This window comes from Mercenaria mercenaria, unplaced genomic scaffold, assembly GCF_021730395.1.
Source record: "Mercenaria mercenaria strain notata unplaced genomic scaffold, MADL_Memer_1 contig_1200, whole genome shotgun sequence".
Lineage (NCBI taxonomy): Eukaryota > Metazoa > Mollusca > Bivalvia > Venerida > Veneridae > Mercenaria > Mercenaria mercenaria.
In genome coordinates, this window is record NW_026459182.1 from 1,303 (window position 1) to 13,216 (window position 11,914).

The 11,914-nt window shown below is 34.2% G+C and overlaps 1 long non-coding RNA gene across 1 annotated transcript; it reads left to right on the plus strand.

The window, feature by feature from the left end:
* Window positions 1–1,010: 1,010 nt before the first annotated feature.
* LOC128551515 (uncharacterized) lies at window positions 1,011–6,992 on the plus strand. The gene is made up of 3 exons (XR_008368816.1): window positions 1,011–1,433; window positions 1,679–1,803; window positions 6,625–6,992. It is a non-coding gene; the product is annotated as an uncharacterized LOC128551515 (long non-coding RNA).
* The last annotated feature ends 4,922 nt before the right edge of the window (window positions 6,993–11,914 follow it).

The window sequence follows — 11,914 nt, forward strand, 5'->3', positions numbered from 1 at the left end:
TATTTCCATTCGCATCTTCAACCGGGCCTCATTACCACAAAACAGTTTCCTGACAGCCAGATACTTTCATTCGCATCAGATCTTTATCTCGGACTCATTACTGAGAACAGTTACCCTGGAGCTTCATATTTCCATCCGCACCTTCAACCAGTGAAAGATTATGATAATAAAAATGCTCGATTGTTTATTGAGAAATACTTCGTGTAGGTATGCAACAACTTCCGAAAGGATACGACAACGTTCCTGAAATGCATTCAAGCTCGTCACTGTTTCTTACCGGAATGATTCTCGGATTTTTTTTTAATAAATCTTAACAATTATGATGTTACCTTTTCGAGGAGTTGGTTTGTTTATACCACAAATTATTATTCAACTTTACAATATTACACACTGTATTAGATCAATTGCAAACATCATATGAAACAGACAGAGCTAATACAAAACATAACTGAGCCAGTATGAGAAAAACAGGGCCAATACGAAAAAACAGGGCCAATACGGAATTCAAGCATTTTGATTGGTTCAAAAGAGAGGGCCAATACGGAGAAGCGACTTCCGTTTGATTTTTAAATGACGCCATTTTGTTTTACATCAGAGTTATAGATTACATTTTTTTTTCACATTTTGATAAAAAAAAGTCATCCAACATCTTTGAATTTAATAACCAAGTATGACTGAGCGGGATGTACGTCTTCGGAGATTACAACGGTACTTTCGCTTATTCGGTATTGTGTAAAATACAAGTGTTTCCTGTCAGAAATTCTAGCAGTTGTCAAGGAAAATAATAAGAAAATATGGAAACTCAGATTAATTAAAAGGATGAGACTTATCTTTAACAGACATTTTGATAGTGTGGACTATTTGTGCAATGATAAATAGCGATTCAAGTGCTGGAAAGTGGACGAATAAATTGGCGAACAAGAGTGTCAGTTGTGAACTGCAAACAATTTCGGATAGCAACATCGGAGATATCCGCCATATTGGATTTGCCTTCTGACTCAATGGTAAACATAGGTTATATTTTACAGCCTTAGGATGCATTTTTCTGCATATTTTAGCATGTAATGTGATGTATTCATTTGAGGGAAGATGCATTTACATGATTCTCTTGTTTCTATGCCTCAGTATTCTCTAAATCTTATGTAAACAGCTTTGAAAGTCGTATGACATTTACAATTGTCATTTTATGGGCGCCGCCATTTTGAACGTCATGACATGACCGGGTATGAAAAACTGCTTGCCATTGGTTAAAGTCTAGGTGTATTTTTAGGATGAATATGTTAATTTAAAGGGGAGGTAATGCTCTTTCTTTTGATACCACATGGTACTGCGAAAGTGAAAATATAACTAGTGGAATCGTCTGCCGAAAATTGCCAGTTTTTGAAGGCTTGCTGTGCATTTATATGTCGATAGAAGATCACAGAAGTTATTTAGTATGTCCCTTTGATGTATAAGCTATCCAGTTGTACTCTAAATGTGAATGAAAAGTCTCCCTCATTTCCGCTCACCCGGGTAAAAAAACTGCGATCCTCCAGACGGTCTAATTGTCATGCATTTTCGCGACCCGGAAGAATTTGCTGTATATTGTTGCTGCAATGACAGCATGATGTTTGAAATATGCAACCTTGTGAGAGGTGACTGAATAATTATTTAAGGGGAAAATATATATTTTTTACAGGCTTTCATCAATAGTAAGACAGTGTTATTGAGATTTGAACAAATTTGGTTATGACTGACAGTGACAGCCAGCCCGCAAGTCCAGTTATCAAGAAACAGAGGGTTGAGAGTCAACTTGAGTTGCAGGTAGGTTCCAACACAGGAATTAATTATTTGCCTCCACTAATATAGCTTGACTAGGTAATGTGCCAGTCATTTAATTTTGAGACATTGAAACAGATTTGCAAAGGAGTCAGGAGCAAATGTAAGTTTAATATGTTTTCTTGATTATGTTGATAAAATTGAAGTGTTAATTTATACATTGCCAAAAATGACTGGTGCAACATTCATTAGAACCCTGCTAGAAAATGTATTTAATCACCTGCATGTTTTATATAGTAAAAATGTCTAATACATCTTTGTTGATGGAATGCTAACCCTACTGATATATGCTTTCTCTAATCACTGTCACTTGCCTCCTAAACATATTTATTAGTTTAATACTTGTTTGTAGGACTGAAATGGGTACTCTGGAGTTTGATCAGATTTGACGGGTACCTGGTACAAACTTATTACCCGTTACCCGACTTGCTTTTTTTTTAATTTAAATTCTTGTTTCAATAATGCAATGAAAATAAACAGGGAAATTTATTGCTCTGGTATCTGTACTGCTTAATATTTTCATTGATGAAGCACTGCCTCTTCTGTAGGTAATAATTTATGTCTGTCCGAGGATTACCTGGCTATGATTTTTGTACCCGTTTCAGCACTACTTGCTTTGACAATGTTCTCAATCAAAGATCTGACTGACTTCCATCTTTGTTTCTAACAAATAATAGAAAAATACTAATACCGCTTAATATATGTATGTCGTAGTGGTTTCATTTTCAGTTGAAGATAGTTTCTATCTTTAATGTCTCAAAAATTGCAAAGTACACTGTACTGAATTTTTTTTTTACTTTTGCAGCTTATTGTGTACTTGGTTGTGCACTGCACTTAAATGTCTCCATGTCCGTTCTCGAACTTATTCGTTATATACATCTAAACATTTTGAAACAGTTCTACCTAAATATTATTTGAAATGAAATTGTAAGATACTTAAAAAATTATTCCCCCTGTTTGACCGGCTATACATTTGAAATATTTTTGATTTGTTGTTACTATATCAATTTTTGAGACAGAAGAGAAGAGGAATTATCTTTTTGCTTGTGTATTCCTATAACTGCAGTAGTATAGTGCTTATATTTATTTTTTCAAGCCACCTGAACAGCATTCACCCTTACAACATAGTGAACCAGTTTCATCGCAGATAGGCCTTTTGAATTCTCAAGATTTATTTAAGTCTGACTCTATAGATGAAAGTGAATCATTTCAAGAATCACAAACTTTAGATCAAATGGCTGAGGCCTATTTCTACATGCCAGGCAAAAGAGGTGATTACAACTTCTTGAACGCAACCGAACCATCTGAAACCTCTGAAGAGGAATCCATAAATAGTTTAAACTATGACAGATTGAAATCTGAAAATGATAAATTAAGATCAGAAAATGCAAAATTACAATCTGAGGTTGAACTAGTCAAAAATCAAAATGAAAGGTTAAAAAATTGTATCAAAGAATTAATGAAGAGTGAAGGTAAAGATAAAAGCCAGTAGATTTTTAAAATGGAGGTAACTAATAAAAATGTGTTTGACTTTTTTAAGCTCAATGGCAGAAATAAAACATTAGAATATATTCGTGAGAAATGTAACACTATACAGCAAGATGCTTGTATCAGCCCTACTGACAAAGCTGTTGAATAACCTTAAAGAGGTTAACTGAAAAAACTGAAAAACTGTCAAAAAACAAACATAGGCAAAAACAGCAGAGGAACTTCGTTTGTTTATGGACTCTGACTTTAATTTTCCTAAGGGTGAAACCAATAAAAGGGGTCCACAAGTCTCAGTGACTGAATCACTGAATTTAAAAGACTCTTTATTACAGGAAAAAATTAACAATGAAACATTAATAGAAAAAGTAGCCAGAACTGAAACAATTTTATTGGAAAAAGAACAGGTTCTAGGCGTAAAGACAAAACAGTTAGATAGTTGTAGACTGAATTTAAAGAGAACAGCTGCACGTGAAACTTATGCCCAGAATAAAATAAAAAAACTTGAAGAAAATGAAAAAAAAAATTGTTGTGAAGACAGTGCAGTTCGAATAAGTGAGCTTGAGAACAAAATTAAAGAAAAAGATAAAGAAATAGGTAGGCTTGAAGAAAATATGCAATATTTAAATGACATTCTTCAGGACATTGACCAAGAAAATAGAATTATTAATGTTTTTGATGAAAAAAGCAGGAGGTATTCGCCCAAATTTAAAACTGTGTTTATGAGCTTCTTAAATTAAATGTCAGTGCATCGAAAGTAGGAGAAGTGGTTAAGTCAGTTTTAAATTAGTATCAGTTGAGCCAAACAGAACCCCATCATCCTCTACTGTACTAGAGATGAATTTGCAGAGATTATGTTTAGCGCAGAAGCAACTGGGTGAAGTCTTTTCAAATGAGGAAAATACATGTATACTAACAGACGAGACTTCAAATTTGGTAGTAAATTTATGGCTATGAGGCCACAGATTCTCATGGTAATTTTTGGGTATTAGGTTTAAGGGAAATTGAAACCAAATCTGCCAGCAATACTTTAAAGGTCCTACAAGAAATATTGAATGATCTGGATTCTGCAGCCAGCAATAACAATGTATCCGAGACATTATAACACATATAACTGCTACAATGTCAGACCGCGCTGCCACAGAGGTGCGTTTTAATGAACTATTACAGCAGTATAGAAAAGAAATTCTACCTTGACTTATCACAATTATCATTTATTCACGGAGGAAGAAAAGTCCTCGCTTGAATCGTTAAATAATTATTTCTGCGGCTTACATGCACTTGTGAATTACGCTGAAACAGCACAAAAGTGTTTAGTACAGCTTGAGACCAACATCTTTGATGATGAAACACCAATTTATGACAAATCATTTCGCAAAAGTGATGAACCAGGTACATGTAGGCTTGTAAGGACAGCCTCAAAGGCTTTCGGGGAGGGGATGGGGCGGACGAGGAAAAGTGGCTGCCAAGGGTCATTTAGAACTTTCTCAAAAGACTTTCTTCAAGAAAATGGCTTAAAATCAATGCCTCTAAAATCTTACAGAGGCTCCAGTTTAATATTCTGTTTAATTAATGCAGCTACTCTATTTTTCTTACATGAGAAAATGTTGGAATTTCTGCAAAGCTTTGGTGCAGAGAACAGACTTCTTAAAGCGGTTCTGTTTGATTTAAAGGTACCAGAATTTGTTGCAGGCACTAAGGCCCTAGGTTTAATAAGCAAAGTTATCACCTGTCCATTATGGTGTATTCTTGAAGACAGAAATATTTCGGTTACAGAAATGAACACAAAATACCTAGAATTAGTGAGTTTTTTACAAGATGCCACCAACAATACTGAAGATTTCATGACTGGTAACTTGGAGGTTTTAGTGAACATGTTAAAAAAGATTGTATTTATTTAAAGCTGGTGAAACCTAGTGCATATGACCAAGCTTGTCACAGCTATCTGAAAGTAATACTGGCAGCACTTTGCACGCTTTGTAAAAAATTATATAAAGAACATTTGCCAGGTGGTAGTCTCATCACACAAGATGAAAATAAATTTAAAGGTGTCCCGAAGACCTCTTGCTTTGCTGAAAGCGTTTTTTGGGCAATTAGACCAATTAATGCGCACAAAACCAAATTTGAAAACGTGGCTGCAGAGTCCTTTATAATGTTTTGAATAACAGAACTCTACATTGGCTAAACTCTAAAGAAGAAAATGAGAGACATCAATTGATAACACAAGCATCAAAAGAAGTGAAGTTAATGAAGGTAAGTTTAAATCTCGGCTACTTGAAATAGAAGAAAATAGAAGAATTGCAATACAGGAGAAGATCTTAAAGAGAGAAAACGCAGAAAGAGAAAGAATTAGAAAACAAGAATTGTATACAGAAAACATTATGAAGCATGGATTATGGCAATCACAGACAGAAGTAGATAACATGCTGGCATCGTATGAAAAAACGTCAGAAAAAGTAGAAGTATTGAAAGCACAGCTCAAATTTAGAAAAGATGTTTTGAATCAAGTTGCAGAAGTCAAGTCCACATTTAATTTCACAAAAACAGTTGAAGGGAAAAAATCAAGGAAAAGCCTCAGTGTGGAAGAACTGGCTTCTAATTTAAAACTTCTTGTCAGACAAGCAGTGGTTAAAGATCAAGAAAGTAATGAGGCAAAGCATCTTCTTGTTGGTAAACGTGTAAGGCACCGCTTTGACGAGATAAGAAACGGCCAAAAAGTTCCAGTATGGTATACTGGAAAAGTCATATCTCAGGTGCATGAACTAACCTTTTAACATTGTTATTAATAACTTTTTTACCCTTCCCTTGCTAATCACAATTGTATCTGCCTTTTCGACTAGTGCAGATCAAGATTAGACTGCACAGATGTACAGTCTGATCTTGATCTGCACTGTTTGCTTTTCATTATGCTTCTTAATGTTTTCTGTATAGTTCTTGTTTTCTATTCAGTCAGTAATTTTTCCATAAAAACTGCTATGAACTAAAAATGTTATAGTCCAAATTGAAAGATGGAGTAGTCCAGTTCCGAAATTTATCAAGGGAAGGGTTTTAACATTATAGTTACTAACTTTTAAGTATAGTTATAAAACACATCTTTATTATTTAGTTTGTATAAACAGGTTTCATTTTATCCTAATTTTTCTTGTGGAAACGCTTTAAAATTGTACTAAGCTTAATCTTAAAGCCAACAATTCATCACACATAATGATATTAAAACATCGCTTAATTCAGTGCCTTAATATGAAGAGATCCTTTTAGATTTTATTCAGATTTCATATCATTGACAAATATATAGTATTCATTTAATTTTAATTCTTTCAGGTACCGTTGTTCAATTCTTGGTTTAACATTATATATGACGGAGATGACGCAGTTTACACATACCATCGACTCGACAGTGATTTAGAATCAGAGGATCTTGAAATACTTGTATAAGGTAGAAATATAGATGTAATTCAATTCAAACATAACAAGAATTCCTCTACAGATGCAGCACTGAGTTACATTAACTTTTTTTGTCTGTTGTTCATTACAATGGTTGTTAAGGCGTATAGCAGAATGGCTCCAGACAAATGTGACTTCCCGAAATATTCAATGGGTGATAACTTTTTTATGGATAAACCTTTTGTCTTGAAATAAAGACCATTGTACTGCAAATAAAAATACCTTCAAAATGGTATATTACATCATATGTTTTTCTTAATTTTCAAAAAAAGTCCGATATTGCTATTTCGGATAAGAATTAAACGAGGCATGGGACTATATAATATGTGCTTGATTGGTTGTATTATCTTGATCAACACATATGTGTATAATTTTGTGTCTCGTTGCTTGCAGCCTAAAAGGAAACGACTTTTAAAGCAGTTTTTATCACAGTTCAAATGGTATGGTACTCGCTAAAGAAAATAAATAGGAATTCCAAAAAATAAGGTATGTTCTAGTTACTCTTTATTTTGTCGCATTAAAAGTATCTTTCAAAATTATTCTCAAGTACCTACATACAACTCATTCTGTTTTACTGGCAAAAATGATCATGATTTCTAAAATACGTCTAAACTGTAAACAACTTGTCAAAGAATGACACGATTTTTCACCTGAACGTGCATAGCTGTCATAAGGTAACTCACAGAGTTCTTATACTGTTACCGCCAACAGTTGAAAGTTGAATAATAATATTATCATTAATCAAGCGATTTCATATTGGCCTAGTTATTTGTCCTCGGGCAGTCGTATTGGCCCTCGGCCTACGGCCTCGGGCCAATACGACTACCCTTGGACAAATAACAAGGCCAATATGAAATTGCTTGATTAATAACATTATAGTATTAAGCATGGCTAAAATTATCTCGATTATAGGGATAACGCATGTTTTTTCGCGTTATAACATCTGCAGAATCCCGAGGGATTGGTTGGTACCCGAGCATACCAACGATTCCCGAGGGATTCTGAAGATGTTATAACACGAAAAGAACATGTGCTAACGCTATTCTAGCATAAAATAAAATGCGTAAAAACCAAGTAAATGAATTTATCCTGCCACTATGCATTTATCAGGCTGATATCTGCCTGCCTACCTTATCTCCGAAAGATTTATCCCCCTCGGCACGCCTCGGGTGGATAAACCTTTCTCCAACTCGGTGGATAAACTTAAGTTAAGAAAGACAGTAACCTAATATTCTCTATATATTGTCCCTCAACGTCATTAAATTTCCTTGAAATGCACGGTGAAGTCTACGTTGTTTTTTCACGTTGACATCATTTAATTTTGAATTATCCGTTGGGGGCCGTAATACGTTTACGCTTTGCTACGGAACGTGCATATATAAAAGGTGTTATAACAGCACGCGAGCGCGAGAATCTCTCTGTTAACACACGTTTTCTCTCCTGTTAAAACACCCCCGAAAAGTGACAAGAACAGCAGTTTTATGCTAGAATATCATTTATTGTAACATGACAGTGTTTAAGCTCTTCTTTTTCAGGTTTATTTAAAGAAATCGTAATAAAACACATTAAAAAGAAATAATACCATAACCGCTTTTTAAGACGAGAACAATGGAAAGTATTTATATTATGCTCGCCCGGGAAGTTCTATATTCATATTCAGGAGCTCGGATCCTGAGTGAGACGTATCACGTCTCCCAGGGGAGATCGGCTAAAGATCAGGGGAGTACTGGTAAAAAAAATACAACACCGTAAATAACTTAAATGCTGGTGAAAAAATATCGATACAGCCATAAAACATCAACATAGTTTTATTACACCATATGTAATTAGATCGCTTCTGAAAAATAGCATTGCATAAAGTCATTAAAATAGTTTTATTTTAGTTCTAAGTTTATTGAAAGTACTACTGTTGTTGATATGTTGTTTTTTTTTTCATTTAGTTAAGAATGTTATATATAATATTATGTTGACAATGACTGTAATGGAGCTTTTGTTCCTAATTACAATATAATTATATATTCAGAGTCATAACTATAATTGTCTTCAATATATCGTATGCCATTAAAGGGCGTGCCGCCAATTTCGAAAATCAGAAATTGTCTTCGTTGGTTTGTTATTATAATAAATACAAAGTAAAGTTAAAGCGATTGAGTGAGTTTAAAACATTATTTCTAAACAAAAAAATCTGTGCAGTGTGTACAGTATACAGATAAGATCTCTAAAGCGTTAGCCACGCAATAAAAAGATATCCGATTATCTTCAGATATTTACTTCTAACTGTAGAAAACCTTCATACAGATCTAAATTTATGTTTAAACTGAGCTACATTCATAAGTAAGTGTCATGCAGTAACAATAAATTATTTGTGAAAAAATTCAAGTTCTTTTCAGTGGAAATACCAATATTTATACTAGGATGATGTGGAGTCACAAATAGTTTTGCTTGTGATCTCGTATCTAAACTTCGTTGTATCATTTGAATTGTAGGATTTCAAAATTTCTTAGGGAGCCCTTTGTCCATATCCCTTACGAAACCCCGTAACCCCTAACTCCAACATGTTCCCCATTTCCATAATTCGCGCTACCTGTGTTCACATCAGTTAGGTAGGGCAGCGTATTCTTCAAACCCGTTTGTTCCAAATGAGAGAACTCTTTTCGTGTCAAACCGGACAGCTTTTATTTTGTAACTTACTCTATCAAGCTTAAACACGTCTTAAATCTCTGGCTGAAACCTATTTCTGCCAAATAAAATGGCTTTTATTTTTTAACCCGATCATGTCAAATTGAACATATACCCGTCGATTCTTTACTTTTCGATGCCAGATTTAATATCTCAGTTCATATCATATTAAAAAAAATATTTTTCTTGTTTCAGCTCTCGGCTGGTCGGCAGCATTTAAGTGCTATGAGTGCGATTCTGCTAATGGTGATGCCTGCGGTGATCCGTTTGATACAGACGCCACTTACTTTGAATCAAGTTCATCCGCATGCACTGCATGCATTAAAGCGAAAGGTAATTTATATTTTTTCATACACAGATGTGAGTTGATACTCATCGATGTGGGTTCCAACATTCGCTAGAACTGTAGAGAATTCTTCATGTGAGGAAGCTGTCCGTCTGGCTTACGGAAGGCCGGTGGTTTTATCCATGTGCCCGTCCATGTCTGAAGTAATGTTTGGAGAGACAACGAGGGTCTTGCTCTCTCATAAAAAGTTTGGGGAAAACGCCATATGACCTACTGAATTGTGACGGTATAACTCTTAACCCAACAAAAAAAATCAGTTTGTGTACATGCACTTTAACTTGGCAATAATACTGATGTTTTACCTTAAAAAGCGCCAGAAAAAAACAACATTATTTACAGGAAGTTACATATTAAATCTTTTTTTTTTTCGAATTACAACATGTACTGGCATTTAAGCCATTTTGTGTATCAAAAAAAACACATAGAAGTTTTAAAGGTGCCTATCGGCATAAAGTAATTTACCGTCATTGAGAACTTGACATTTTTTTTAAAGCAAAAGAAATTTGTGACGGAAGCTTCTTCAAAAAAATGAAGATGAAAGGCTTTCTTTTTAAGTGTGTTTTTTCTTTCACACAAAACGTCAAAGACTTTTGTACCTTGGTAATTTGGAAATGTTTTATATAACATTTACTGCGACTTTCATACTTTATGCGTCATTTTTATAGGATTATACATCAATGCAATAAAAGCTAGTTATTTTTCGTGTTATCATTTCTGGAATGACTAGCTTTATATTTTCTTTCACTGCGTTCAGCCAAACATCTTTACTACCAGATTCTAGCAGAAAAAAATCAAAAACAACTGAACACAATATAGGAGTGGTATGACGGACTATGCTCTGTATTTTATAAACATTTGAGCCGCGCCATGAGAAAATCAACATAGTGGGTTTGCGACCAGCATGGATTCAGACCAGGATCCATGCTGTTCGCTAACGGTTTCTCTAATTGCATTAGGCTTTAAAAGCGAACAGCATGTTTGGATCCATGCTGGTCGCAAACCCACTCTGTTGGTTTTGTCATGGCACGGCTCATTTCAGGATACATCATTTCAATAAAAATCTATCACATAAGAATAGTTCCACACAAAAAAGCCCCTTTAAAAACCTGTGACTTCCCAATTACTCACATTATACACTGGAAAAAACATATTTGGAATTAATGATATTCGAATTAATTAAACAGTCCGGAACTATTCCACGCTCTCCAGTCAATGGTCTGTGTTATACAATCACTTTGAAAAAAATTCTGCGCAAAGCACACCTCTCGCTTTTAAACATGAAACAGGAAAAACAAAAATCGCCAGTCTGCAAAAGAAAAAGTACGGTTAAAATATGTACACAACTGATAAAGCAAATGCTAGACTAGCCACTAGACAGATAATAAATATATTTCTAAATTTTTCCCCTTTTTGTCGAATTCAATTCCATAGAGACAAAAGCCAGTCTATTTTAGAGATTTCCACAGAGGAATGATGTTAGAATTATGATATTGGACATAGGATATAGACTAGCTCAGTTCACTACATTCAATCATAAAAATGTAAAAGATGTATCATAGTCTGGGTGCTAGTCTAAGCAAATGCACGAAGGGTCGGTGGGTAGGTTGAAATGTCATGTACGTAGTCCATCAAAACCTCGAATGACCACAAAGAACCGTAAAGCCCTATATAATATACATTACTTAAAATAGAACAAGAGAAACCTTTCTTTATAATAATGTAATACGGACGAAAATAAATACATTTAAAAGTGGTGGATTTGTTCGAAAGTTTAACAAATGATCGTTTACACTTATTTGTGTTCACCGACTGCTTAATACACGAGGTATTGTTTTGGCGGTTGCCCAATATTATGCATAAATTTTATAGATACACGTTGTCTAAGGAATCACAAGAATTAATTTATTATACATGTAAAAAGTTACGTTTTAACAGTTATTTCACTAGAAATACAAGTGTTTAAAATTATACATACCTCCCTTTATCTAACATCATTGATCGGTATATTCAATAAATTTTGAAGATACAGACTGTTTTAAAACTTGCCTTTTAGTTAAGATTGTTCAAATATCCCAATATACATCATAAAAGTGTAAGAATTTAAATTATATTGAAATCGAAAGAAAATCCTGTTTTTGAGAA